The sequence below is a fragment of the Aptenodytes patagonicus genome, chromosome 2, assembly GCF_965638725.1.
Source record: "Aptenodytes patagonicus chromosome 2, bAptPat1.pri.cur, whole genome shotgun sequence".
In the NCBI taxonomy this organism is placed as follows: Eukaryota; Metazoa; Chordata; class Aves; order Sphenisciformes; family Spheniscidae; genus Aptenodytes; species Aptenodytes patagonicus.
Genome location: NC_134950.1, coordinates 14,306,243 through 14,320,567, shown reverse-complemented (window position 1 = coordinate 14,320,567; position 14,325 = coordinate 14,306,243). Strand labels below are relative to the sequence as shown.

The following is a 14,325-nucleotide window of genomic DNA, read 5'->3' as shown; positions in this document are numbered from 1 at the left end:
AAGATTAAATGATCAGCTTATGTCATGTTTTATTGTATGGTAACGACACACATGAAGGTTTCAGATGCATTCCACATGCAGCCCAGTTTGCCGCAAATTTTGTCCTGCCTTCTAATTTATTTCCCTTTCCCGTTACGCTCACCCCAGCTGTCTCTCGCCGCTATATTCACGCCCACCAAGCTGGAGGCAGTGTGCGCTGCCACGACTCCGGAGGTGAGCATCCTGCCCATCGCACGATGCCAGACCTGCCACGGCACCCTCCTTAGCAAATGCACTACAGGAGTTTCTTCTCTCTGGCTTCTGGGTTTTTTTTCATGAAACTTGTAAGAATGTACTGTCTTTGAAACATTTACTTTTTCTGAGTATGGGCAGGCAAACCCCTGGGGAGGGGAATGGCAGCTGCAGAGCCTGTTGGTGCAGGCAGCACCCTGACACATCCTGCTGGCAAACGGCTTGATTCCTGAGGGAGATGGAATTTTTTATATGCTTTATACAATACCTAAATATAATATACAGTCACAATTTTCATATGAAGAGTATCATTTTTGAAAAGTAATCCTGCCTAAAATTTAAAGGACTTAAATTTAAAAATAATGAATTTATTCATGTGTATGTTCTAGATCCTGAACTTGGGAGTTTAGTACTTTACAACATCTTTTATTCTCTGAATATAGCAGCTAGCAATAAAGTAGATCTGTTCTGAAACCTGACTTGTAAAAATAACACTGTGGTGTTATATGTATAATCTTAGAGATTTCACTTATGAACACAGCCGCTTAGAGCTGAATATAGCAGGCCTTTGGTTTGTTTTTACTTTTGGTTCCATGCTGATAGCCCTGCAACTACATGCTAGGACATTTCAGTTAAGCTGGGTTCTTTCATATTTCACCTCTGAAACTAGTTTTATGTACCAAATTATGTCCTCGTGTCTTCCATTCATGCTCTCCATGCACTCATGTGCTCTGATGGGGTTACAGAGGTTTACCTTAACCATTCAAGACATAAGAATGTAAAATAGTCTGCTGTCCTGAGGGGAGCAAACAGTATTTGAGACAGTAAAACTGGGATATATTGCCTTGAATTTGCACAAAGGACAGATCTGATTATTTGCAAAGGTACTATCTTTATATAAAATCGCTTTTCAGAGCAGAAGTGCACATAAAACGTTATGGCCATATATCAGTAAAGTCCCTGTTTAGACACCAAAATTGGCGCTCCATTTTCAGAAACGCTGAGTACCTTTAGCCCCTGGTGAAGAAATGCCAGTTTTCTTTGAAAATAAGGGGTTTTGTTGAGGTGTTCCCATGGCAATATGTATGTAAATTATAGTGCAGTATTTGAAATTTTTAAAAATCTATGTCACTTAATCCGTCTGTTTACAGAACTCTTCAGTCTAGCAAATTTAGAGGAATAGTATGACAGGCTTTAGATGACAGCTCCTTGAAAATAAATCTTCCCCTGTGTGGAAGCTGCAGGAGGGGCACTTTGAAAACAGACTATTGGGCACGGTAACTTCTGGTGGGCTGGTGCAAGAGGCTTTTGTCTGCCAGTGTTGCTCTGAGCGCTACACCAAAGAAGCGCTAACAAGGAAAGTTGGCTATGATGAAAAGGGCAAGAATTTGAAGAAGAGCCAAGACTTGGCATTGCGGTTTGTAGAAAAGTTCTTGGCAGTAGCAGCAGCGTTTTTTCTCTTAAGGAGATGTATCCAGTGTAATCATTTTTGGAAGTGTATTTGTAAAGCTTGTGATTTTGCACTTACCTCGCTTGGAGAGCACTATATTCCTGTCTTTGCATTATGTTGGACAAATTGTTGAGAGAGGACTGCTGCCTACAGTCTCATTTTAGGACCTCACTTTGTGCACTTAAAACTCTATCGTGTATTGTATAAAGCAGTAAACATTACAGGCTCAACGTACCTGAAGGACTTTCTGGTGTCTTGCTTTCAGTCTGACCTTGGCTGGGTTCCTGGCCCGCTCCAAAGCGCTGTGAATTGGGAGTCCCAGCAGAAATCTCAATGAGCTTGGGACGGAGCTCTGACCACACACAGTGGCTGTGTGGTGGGCACGGCGCTGGGCGGCTGGGATGCACGGGTCTCCGTCACACACACACTTCTGCGTGGCAGCACTTGCCATCTCATTATATGTGACATCCTCTTCTGGGGGAATTTTCAGACAGTCTAATTCTGAGAAAATCCCTACTAGCATGGTCTGCTGAAGAGGTGTGAGAGGGTGTAATGGTTTTGGCTTCAAGTCTTGATACCTCTTCTGGGGCTTTTAAATAGGATTACCATTTACAATCTGAGGTTTCAAGTATGAAGCTGAGCAAATAATTTAATAAATATCTTGTCAATTAACTTTATTAAAGTATTTTTAGACCTGGTTTGTTGAAGTGCAGTTGCCTGTGACAGTGTTGTGAAGAGCGTGGTTGTTGTAAGCACATTAACAAGTGGGAGCGGGAGGCGACGCGGGACTATGAAAGGAGTCAGTGTTGCGATGCGTACTTCTAAGTTATTTGCAGCTCTGTTTTGCTGTCTGCTGTCGTCAGCAGTGGAAGACAGGAACAGCAGGATTTTGAACTTCCCAGGTTGCTTTAATATTCAGTATCGACTGACTACAAAATTCAGGTCTCTGCAGATGACGCTGCTAAATATTGCCACTTGTTGTCAGGAATACTCTTTTCCTCCTTTTTTCAGTGTTTTATTCTGTAAGTTAATTTCTGGTTTTAAGGTACAAGTATTCTTTAAAAAGCTACACAACTTGACTTCAAACTAGTGACTTAAATTATGCATCACATGTTGTTATTTAGTGTGACATCACTGCAACAGAGTGTGACAAAACAAGCAGACCTAGCTTAGTGTAAGGCTTGTGAAAGAGACAAATTAATCACTCATTTGGTGATTATCTGTTCTTCCCTTTGACTGGAGAAATCAGTGCCCAGCTCTAATCTTTGCAAAATGCTAAAGAGTATCTGTCTCCTTAAACTGATTATGAGCAAATTAGTATTTATAGCTGTTACACCTAAGGTCTTTGTATCGTACAAATTGCTAAGGGCCACTCAAGCTTTTCTACCCTATTCTAGTTCTTCTTCATTTCAGTTAGCAGGGAGTTTGGGGGACCACGTATGGTCACTCGTACCAACCCCTTCTGTTTTGAGCTCTGCTTGGGGATTATGGTATACAGCCAGGATCATTTCAGCGTGGTTCTGCTCTCCTTCTGATCTTTAAAAGCTGGCACATGGAGGAGGTCAGTCTCATAAATTTTCTGCCTGTGCCATCATCTTCTACATTCACAAATGATTATTTCAGGTCCGCGTTGTCAAATGATTTCACTAGCAGAATAAGAGCCAAATCTCGAGTGTAACTGAGTAGCCACAGTTTTATGGAGCTGATTGCTGTCAGGTCCATTGAGGTCATCAAGTGCAGTCTCCCTGCAATCAAAGCAACATTGGTACTATCTGATTAGTCCACAGAGTCCAAATACTGCCACAGTCACAAAATATTACAGGCTTGTAACGTAAAGGACTAAAAGCTATGCATTATAAGGTGCCAACTGGGGGGAAAACCAATCCAAAAGCATGTGGTATCAGAGGAATTGCCAATGCATTCAATTCCTGCAATAGGAAGAAATTTGAACTGTGAAATTCTCGGGAGGTTGAACGTACCCCATGCTGCAGAGAAACGCAAAACCCACTCCATGGTCCTTGCCAGTCTGACCTCAAAACTGGTGATTGCTTAACTGTTTGACAAGCAAGATAAACCAGTCTAAAAATCTTTAAAAAAAATATTCCCCCAGGAAAAAATATCCCATTTATGGCTGTGGCCAATCTCCAATGTTTTACAGGATAGTGGGAAGAGTAGAGAAGCTTGGACATCGTAAGTGAGGAACAACTTCTTAACTCCTAAAGGCAGCCTAGCGAGAGCTTGAAGACTGGGATTTATATTGTATAAATAAGGCACAGTGAACATGCCTCCATTTAAGCCTCTCCATGAAGATTAGGAAAGGGAAGATCCTTCAGTGTTTGGTGCTGGGACTCTAACCCTTTAAAGCACTGGGGAGATGCTTCAGTGCTATTTGAAGGTATCCAAAGGGTACTTTCACTATCTATCTCATTTGACTGAGCTTTAAATGAGAAGATGAAGTAGGTTTGGATAAATATTTATACTGTGCACTAGCATATAGTGTTGTTGAAGCAGATGCAATTCAGTCTTAGAATTCTTATCTTATACCAACATATTACTGATTGTAGAAAAGCATAAATTACACGAATTGCCATCTGTTTTCAATTACAGCATGAAAACACTGAGGCAGGTTGGTGTTTTCCTTTAGCTGTGTTATCAGCTCGCTGCTGAATTTGATAATTTCATTGGAGTGAATTCAGAATGAATGTATTTCATAATGTGAACACTCAAAAGTTGCTGACAAACTGTTTCCATAGCTTGTCCATAAATAAACAGCAGAGCTAAATGCACATAGCACTGCGTGTGATGAATGCCGCTACTGTAGAGCTTGAATATAGGTGTATATATGTTTCAAACGTCTCCGTAAATGAGTGCTTCATTTTCTGATAGGATTTAATTATAAACTATAACATAAAGGTCCATTCTCCCCCCTAGAAAAGTGGAAGCTGTATTCAAGCGCCTATGACTTTAGAGAAATCTAATTTTAAGAAATCAGATTTGGTATTTTACCATAAAATCAACTCTAGTTTTGCAAAACCAAAGAAAATTCAAACAAGTTGTAGCTCTGTCTTTCACTTTATGCAGCTGTAACCAGAACCTCAGATTTTATGTGCTGCTATCTATCACAGAGATTGGAGAGAGTGAGCTGAGGAGGGTAGCCATTAGCTTTGAACATCTTGTAAGTCATGCTCAGGAAGAGTGGTTATCACATTAGGACATGTTAAGAGTATAGTAAGAACATAACGGTCAACAGTGTGGATGCTATTTTTTTTTCATTTGATCTTTAGTAGAAATCTTTCTAAAAGACTCTAAAGAAAAATGTAGTAAGGCAGCTGTGTTAGTCAATAGCATGATGATTCAACAGAAGTTGGAAGAGGTCAAATATTTGTGAATGTGAAAATACTCAACTCTGCCATTGACATGAAAAATGGATCAATGGTTGGTTGTCCGTGACAACTGTTTAACAGCATGTATAGCAGTCACCGTACTTTCCCGATCGATGCATGAACCTGTGCCTGGGTGTTTCTACTCTGTGCCTGCCTCCGCTTTTTGGTCTGTGGTCATCATTTGCTCAAGGAGTTTGCTGGTGAGCTGTGGTGATGCCTCTGTAACTGTCCCAAAGTTTCCATTTCCACTGGGTGTGTTTAATTAACCTCAGTGAGTAGTTCCCAAATTTTTTAGAGTGAGTCCTGTTACCACTTTTCAATAGGTTGGTCCTACCCTAAACCCCTGGTACTCTAACTATACTGGGATTATTGCCATCAACATTATGATAGTAATATAGTTCTGTGAGTACTGGGCAGCAGGCTGCATCGCACCCATCTCCTCTTGTCTGAGAGTTTTGTGAATTCAGCCCTCTCACCAACTAGGGGCTTCTCTTGCTGAAAGAAAACATGATTTTGGGAGCTGCATTGTGTGTCACTGCCAGAACTTTGGTTGCCAAAAGGAGACAAGGTTTGGCAAATCTCTCCTTTGCTTTCATTACAGAATACTACTAGTGCAACAACAGAGTCCTTATGGTCTTCATCATCCTTTGCATTCGCACAGTGTCTCTAGGTTGATGGAAATCATGAAATGTTTTCCCTCATCATTGGGAATCCCAGTGCAGCATTGGATGAGCAGCGAATCAGTCTCCCTTCTGCCCCCTTGCTGCACCAGCTACTCAGTCTGCTTTATGCCTCTTCGTGGTAGAACACCTATCATTGTTGGACCTCTCTGAGTGCCAGGAGACTATCTTAGAGACACTGGCCTGCTGGTAGAACCTGCTCCATGGCAGCCACATGGAAGACATAATTTGGATTTGGATTCTCTTCTTTACCCTGTCACAAACCCTCTGTACAACTACATTGACCATTTTCCTACCGGAATACATAGATATTCTTGTAAAGTACTGGGGGATTAGGTAGATGGAAAATGCCAACAAATCTGACATAATGAAAAAGTTTGATGAATAAATCCATTTTGGTACCATGGTACCAGTACAAATGAAAAAACCTCCAGGTTTGCTAAAGTTTCTTTGTGTCTCCCGAGGCTGTGGTTCACAGCGTATGCTCTAGGTTTCCCAGTCTCAGAGCAACACGTAGATCCAAATTTACAGACTGCATCTACTGACTCCCGTACAGCAGTGTTACACTGGCACAGGCTCCACTGAGTTTCAAACTTCAGTTTGTACAACTGTCCTCTTTCTAAGCCATCCTTCTCCCCCTCCTGATGAGAAATTTGTGTTTGTATTAACTCCAAATACTTACTTTGTGACATACCACCTGCCATCCTTGCCCAGGTTGTAACTGTTCTGGGGGTAGAGACTTTCTATTTCCAATGCTACCATATTCCAGTCTCTGCTAATCTTTACCAAAATTCTCCTCTGTTTTGCTCTGTTTACCACTAATAAATCCTTAGACTCTTAAGTATGACATTCTGGTTCTTTTAAAGCCACAATAAAGCTGCTGTCATTTTCAGACATGTCAGAATTTCATCCTACATTCCTACTTTTTTTGGTGGATCTCCATTTTTCTGCTTCCTTCCTTGGTTTGTCTTGCTTCTTTCCCCGCAGAGTTGCTAAAGAATCGGTTTGTTTTGAAGTCATCTCTTCCGAGGCCCCAGTACTTCTGTTGAAGTTGTTTTGGATGGTTAAGTGAACTCCACCCTTGTGCAGATGTCTCTGAGTGCACAGTCACCACCAAGTAGATGGGGTGCGGGACTGCACTTGCTTCAGTGGACTATGGGCTTCTGTTCTGCTGAGTCAGTGGGCATAAAATCACCTAAAAAAAAATCAGCCAGCTTTATATTGGACTAGAGACTTGGTGCTTGCTGTGGCTATCAGGGACTGTTAAAGAAATGAAAACTCTGTGTGTGAAAAGTCACCCCCCTGAAGTATAGAAAATATGGGAAAGATCCCCTCCCGTGCAGATGGGCAGCGCAGCGCTCAAACATTACTCCAGCAGGATGTAAACTGCAAACTACACACACAAAAGAGAACAGAGGAAAATTCTTTTTCAGTCCTGTTTTTGAACAACAAGACCCATATTAGTCACTATGGAGAAAGGAATTAAGGCAGTGGGAATTCCTATGTAAAATATAAAAGGAGTTGGTTTAGCTTTTTGAGTATAAATTTCACCTTTAACAGTGAATTTCCCTTTTTCCCCCTAAACGTACAGGACACAGGTTTAGCAAGCTTTTACTTGCTTATCCCAGATGTGAATTTTGGCCTACAGAACAGTATTAGATTTCCAATAACTCTGCGTGATTTTTTCTAAAGACTCTTTTAACACAGAGAGTTTTACTGGGCAATAAAATGACTTTTTTTTCTTTACAACAACTGAAACCTTATGCAAATACAGAAAGTTCCATAATACCTCAGAGCTCTTTCTTCTGCATTTACAGCAGTGTAGTTGACATTGGAATTGAACTTGTTTGTAGGCTGGTCACCTAAAATGCTGTTGGGCAACAAATGACCTACTGTACTTGTGTCTGTGCATTGGCTCCTTCTCATCAATAGCAAATACAATTCAGAAGAAAAAATTGTCTGCAGGTTTGTAATTGAATGTTAGTGTTTTTTTTAAAATTTAGTCATTATTTTAATAAAAAGTAGGTTTAAGAATTCTTTTTGAGTAAGTAGTGTTTTATGGCAGGATAACCCAGATATCTGAACACCCTACATTTATGAAAGTGCTTTCTTGATTGATTGTTTCTGAAGTCTTACAGCTGTAGCCATTCAGAAAGAGAGAAAGCAGTCTTGGTTTCAGCTGCACTGTAAAACAGGGCTGTGCTTGTGTTTTGATACAGCTTCCAAATTCCAGCGTGGTGTATAGCCCATTGAACGGCGCGATTTAGTGCCAGCCAGAACAGCTGGGATCTTACCCTTGCTTGAGCTTTCTTAGGCTATTGCAGGTCACTTTTAGGTAGTCCAGGCTCTCTAAAGAGAGGCCTGTCATCTGAAAACTTATCCCACTGCTGGATTGCTGCAGAATGGCTGAAGCCTTAAAAAGAATATCCTAAGTGTCTATAAAAATTAGAGGCCAGTACAGCAAAATGCTGGCATTTTGAAGTGCTTTTGCTCTCAACTGAGGATGAAAAGCATTTTGTATTATTAGGTTTAGTTGCAATATCCATTTCACTTGAAGCCTTGAAGGGTTCCTCGGATGCTGTTGGGTTTACAGCATCGTGGCTATTGCAGCTCTCTGCCCCAGGCGCTTTGGGGATGCTGCTGCTCCCCGTCTGCCTACTTTACAGACCCTTCCCTGCACTTCTCTCTGTCTTTTCTTGTTGCTGCTCAAGACACAAGCTGACTTCCTTTCATGATATAAGTGAATGATTCGGGAAACATGTTGCGTTAAAGCCAAGGCTCTGTTTAGCTAGTCAAACACATGGAAAAACAATTGCACTTCTGTTTGTGCAAACAGAGAGCAGCTGTTTGTCTCAAATGGCGCAGACCATTCCTGCTCATTACAGTCTTGATACCGGAGGGTGCTGAGGGTGCCCTGCATAGATCTGACTGCCCTTGTAACTCCTTTGTTTGGGCTGGTTTAGGGGCTATTTTTAACTAATATGGGCCCTAAATGAACTACATTTAGTTAGTTTAGCCTAATTATATTTGACCTTGTAAGTAAACTGTTATATAGTTTTTAAGTAAGTTCTTTATTCGTTATGTGTGGTTTTCTTTTAGCAACTCTAGTTTAGGTATAGATATACCAGGAAAAAAATAAAGAACACTAAAAGGTCAGCCCAAGCATAAAAAGATGTTATTTCTAAGCTAAGACTCCATGTTCTTCTGCTATCGATGCAGTATTTCACCCAGAGCCACCTTTAGCCATTCGAGTTATTTAACATTTTCAGAGCTGTTCTGTGGTAGGTATCAAATTGCAGTATACAATAAAAATGCTGATAAAGTTAAGCATGCAGTCACTGGTTTGCTTTCCTGACATGGCCCAGCCCAGCTCGGCTTTACCTGTGGGTATTTCTCGCTGGGACTCAGATTCAGTCAGTCATTTTACACACCAGTTCCCAATTAGGGCCATGAGAAGCAGTGACCTATATTTCCCTATTCCCTATTTATGGAAGGTTTGCATTTCAGGGTATTAGGTCCTTACTGTTATTACCCTCCAGGTATCTACAGATAGCTTTAATTTACCTAAGTATTTCCCGTTTGCTGTGTCGGCATTTGTCTGACCACTCAGTCAATCCGTTGGGCAAACTCTACTGCTGCAGAGCCGAGACTAGTGTGCAGACTGAAAGCCACCTGCCCCAAAACAAGAGTTGTTCTCATGCACTATTAGGTCAGCTTTTTTCCCCCTCTAATTTGTCCACTCTATTTGTGGAGTTTGCACAGCAATGGTTTCATTCTATTCCCATTGAAAAAAAAAGACTGAAATTTCCATTGATTCCCATCAGTGGGGAGGGAGGCTCCCTGAGACTGACTGAGTCAATGATGAGGCTCTTTGAGAATCTATGACTTAATTTTATATTATGCGTCTTATTATGTTATAAAATATATATTATTTTATTAGATGTATTTATTAATTTTTATATGATGTAGTTTTTATATTATGTTGTTTAATTTCTGGGGTTTTTTTCAGTTAGAGATGGAAAAAAAAAAGAGTTTGGAATACTATTAAAAATTCAGCTCCTTTAAAAAAAAAAAAAGTATGTAATGATCGTATGCGATGAAAGTATGTAATGAAGCCTTGCTGAGGCAACCCAACCATACCCGACCACAGCCACAGGCCGAGATGGAGAGCCAGAATTACATGCTTACATTTGTAATTCTGTAAATGGAGTTGGTTTTCTCTGCTATTCATTGTACCATGCTCTGCTGGTACCCAGTTTCTAGCCCACTGATGGGACAGTGAGCCAGCTTAACACTGGTGTAAACATTGGACAAGAAATGCGTCCCTCTAGAGAGAAAATCCCGTGTTTATGCAAGACCTGGATACTTGCCTACTCCCACACCACCCACTCTACAGCCAATTACACATTTGCTAGAGATATTTACAGAGCTGAACACACAGCTGCAATTTATTCTGTTTTATCCAGTAACCTCAATTATGTAGAAAAGGACATTGCATGATTTTTTAACCTTCCGGCGACATGCAGTAGGTTTTGAATTGTTAAGTTCCAGCTTTGATTTACTAATCCTAGCAAGATTGCATGAATTCTTAAAAAAAAAAAAAAAAAAGGAAAAAAAAAAGAAAAAATCTAACTGGAAACATAACTTTTAGGACCTCTGATTTTCATCTCTTTTCCTCATTCCATCGTGACAATGTAAAGCTTAGCAGAGTGGGAGCAAATACTTCAGTGCTGCCTGTGTTTGCTTTTAATTAGAAGGTTAGTCTTGTGTCTTAGGTTCTTCTGTGGCAGCATGTTCAGCATCTCTGTGGCCTGGGCTCTTTGCTGAGCACAGGGATTCCTCTGCTTTATGGTATGGGTTGCCTATTAAACTAGAAGAGCCCCTGTATCAGCATAAATGCAAGTTGTGTGCGTAAGTGTGTAAAAGAAGTTGAGCCCTGCGCCCTCTCTCCTCCACTGTTGTTCTCCTGCCTCACATTTCTCTGCACTTGTTCCTTCTACCCTAACATCCATCTTGCCATTGATTTCACTAGGACTTTAAGTTACCTGAAAACTTAAGCTGCAGTTTACTGATCTAAGTGTAAGCTGCTGCCAGAAAGGTTGATCCTATCTTCACCTCCTTTTCATCTCCCTCTTTCCCTTTGCCTCCAACCAGATACGTATCTATTGCCTTCTTCCTCCAACCATGTCAGGCACATCAGGGAACTTATTTTGCCTGGAGACAAGTCCTTTCATTTATTTATTTTTGCTGGCACAAGATTAAAAGGGAGCGGTGCCTGGCTTTGGCGCGTTGCTCCCCGGGGCCAGCACAAAGGGACAGGAGCGCCTCTTGGGAGTGCAGACACCAAGTCCTGCTACGAACCTTCCTCCCCTTTGGAAGAGGTTTGATATCCAGATCCACAGAGTCCTTGGCAATTCAGGCTGAGGGTATGCCCTTCTGCCGGCAGAAAGGGTTGTGGGGTCCCAGATCAGGTTACTGCTCCAGCTTTTAATAAACAAACCTTTTTTTCCCCACGTTTCTTTTAAAAGTAAGATTAGTTCTTTACACCCTAAGGAGAGGGAAACCTCATTCTCTGGTGTTGTCACTAAGGGTTTTGTGTACAAACCCATGGCGTGGTGTGTGAGGTAGAAGGTGATGATGTGGTAATTAGCTTGGAAGATTTATTCAAGAGATCTGACAACTGGCAGGGCAAACCTGCATGGTTACCCGCTTGTAAATAGCTCCTTTTTAAATGGTAACTGCAGTAAAAAGTAGAAACAGTGTAATTTTTTGTTCCTCTGTGACAAAGTAACAGCCTTAGATGGGAGTGTTTACTTTCACTCATTTCTCAACTCCTTCATATTTCATATTTAAATTAGATTTAAAAAATGACGCCTTGATTTCCATCTGTTTGCTTGAAAGTGCAGTGGTGCTCGGGAGGTGGGAATGGGAGCGGCAGTTCCCAGCATCTCCAGAGGAGCAAGGGGAATGTGAGGGGGGGAAATCCCCTTGGAAGCATAACTCTTCCTTTAAAATATTGGAAGCTTGGCTGTCCCCTTCCTCCTTGCTGATGGCTGGAAAGCTGTGTTTCAGATGTTACATTCTTGTAGCACCTGAGCCTTCTCCAAATTTTGCTGAAATCTGTCAGCAAGACAAGAAAAGCCAAAGCAGATATACGGCCTTTTTAAACAAGTGATGGTAAAGAACATCTTTTCTCTCTTTGCTTTGTTTTTTCCTTCTCAGTTTCACCAGTTCAGCAACCTTCACAGGTGAGAGCTGTGGCCATAGCACAGGAATCAACCAGTAAGTCTTAGAACTGGCCCAGAGTTTTGAAAAGTACAAAGTGTGAAGAGCTTGATTTGTTGAGTATTCTGCTTAAGACATCTCCAGGTCACTGACAAATGGGTGCCTGTAAGGAAGGGTTCTTACTGACAGCATGGCCTGGTGTTTAACAGAAGTCAGGATCTCGCAGGTGTCTCACGCAGATTGCACATAGAAAATAGATCATTTTGCTAACCACATGTGAAGAGCCTTTCCTCTGGAAGATCACAGTGAGTTTCAGAATACCATAATGAAACAATTATAAGCTTGAGCTCCTCAAGCTGGCCAGCTGATCCTTGTCCCTGTAGGATCAGTAGGACATGAAAAAAGCATTTATTTATAATTATTGAGAGTAACTCTGTAACAGAAATGTAAGCAGGCTGTTTCTGTAATGGATTTCATTTTAATTTTCGTTAGCAAGAAGAAAAGCAAAACCACTAACATTGGAGTATTCTTTTTGAAATAGTTCTATTGTCAATTCTGGTATCAATTTTATTCTGTAAAATTGTCAAAATACACTTTTCTTTAGACAGCTCTGAAAGAAGTTATACTTAGAAGCTTTTATTTTAGTTCTTAGGAAAATTGCTGAAGAACTTTCCAGGGTTGAAAATAACTCCTACATTTGCCTGAATTCATCATTTCTATTTGATGCTAATAAGGTTTTTAAAAAAAGACCAAAAAGAAACCAATACATTTTCCCATGTATTTTGGGAATGGCTTGTCTTAAAGTAAAAATTATCTGTGCGACTTTGGCGTCACATCAGATGATAAGAAGAAATAATAGTCAAGGGAGCGTGTCCTAAACTATCCGATAACCATATGTAAATCAGTGTGCGTACAAATTACAAACAGAGCAAAGGGTTAAATCCAGTCTGTCTCTGAGCCAGCCCTGATTTGCACACAGCTTTCCCAACAACTGCATGTTTCTGTGCAATGTGCTAATAACTTTTGAAGTACCTTGGTTTCAAAGGGATCTGCTCTGCAGCAGGACCTGGTCCTGGTTTGAGCTGCCAGCTGCTAGAAATCTGTTTCAGAACTGTGCAGAGTCCAGGGGTGAAATCCTGGCTTCTCTGGAGCGAAAGATTAGTGCAAGGCTGGATTTCTCTCTCTCTCTCTCTCTCTCTCTCTCTCTCTCTCCAGCATTTTTAAAGATTTTCATTCATGCAGTTGCCACATGTACAGTAATATTTGCACCTTCAATGGAAATGAATTGGTGGCAATGTTTTCAGCATCTCTTTACGCCGTTAACACCAGAGCAGCTATCAGTGTCAAACAGCCCGTGAAAACCTTGCCGTTTGGTTGACCTTGGTGCGGTTGGAGGAGAAAACTCAAGTGTGCTGGTAGAGGCTTTGTGCTTTGCAGTCTTAGACCCTGAATGGTCCCATTACTGCCCAGATAATTGCGTAAAATACCAGTACAGCTGAAAAGCAGTATTTTTGCCACTATCTTTAATGTGTCATTGCATAATCTAGCTTTGTATTCAAGCTTTGAATTGACAATACGTTGTATTTGGTAACACTGATTTCTTTGGTACCTATTTGATCTGTATTTGTAAGAGTGTTTAAACTTTCTTAAAGAGAAGTTAGCAAAAAACAAGCAGAGTGGATTCTGGACACTGATCCTGACACCGAACTGTAAATGATACATCCATTGAGAATTAGCGCCTTAACCCACGGCCACTGAAACGGAGCGCGCTCGTTTGCTGCTGTGGAGAAGGGCAGTCCCCCAGCCACCCCCAGCCACGCTGCCTCCTGTATGCTGGCACAGGCATTTCTGTTCCTCTTCATCTCAAGCTTTTTTTTAAATTTATGTCAAATTAAGGTGACTCTGTAATCATGGTCTTATTCTACTGTTTTGAGATGTATTATCTGTTGACTCTGCATAGCTGTTACTTGCTTCGTGACCAGTGATGAACGGTTGCACTCACTGCATCTGTAAAATTAAATGCTTTTTTAGGGCTGTCCCAAAGAACTTTGCAATCGTCACTTAAACCAAATTCTGTGGTGGGAATTTTCAGCTCTTCGTGATCTTTCACAGCACCCTTCTAAAAAGTGTGCCTAGAAAAAGAAAGGAAATTTTTAAAGGATTTTATATATATATTTTTTTATATATATATATTAAAAAAACTGAAAAAAGTCTAGCAAGCAAGGCCTGGCTCCACAAGGACAGGTGACTAAAGCCTACGGCGCAAACAGCATCTGAATATCTGAGGATCTAGGCTAACTGCCTATCCTCAAATAATATTCCTGTAGCATTCATAAATATTAAGGTCATCCTGAGG

The 14,325-nt window shown here is 40.9% G+C and overlaps 1 protein-coding gene across 1 annotated transcript in view; it reads left to right on the top strand.

Moving 5' to 3' along the window:
- DEPTOR (DEP domain containing MTOR interacting protein) overlaps nucleotides 1-14,325 on the top strand; it is a 75,488-nt gene that overhangs the window by 55,453 nt on the left and 5,710 nt on the right. The gene's annotated exons all lie outside the window — the stretch shown is intronic.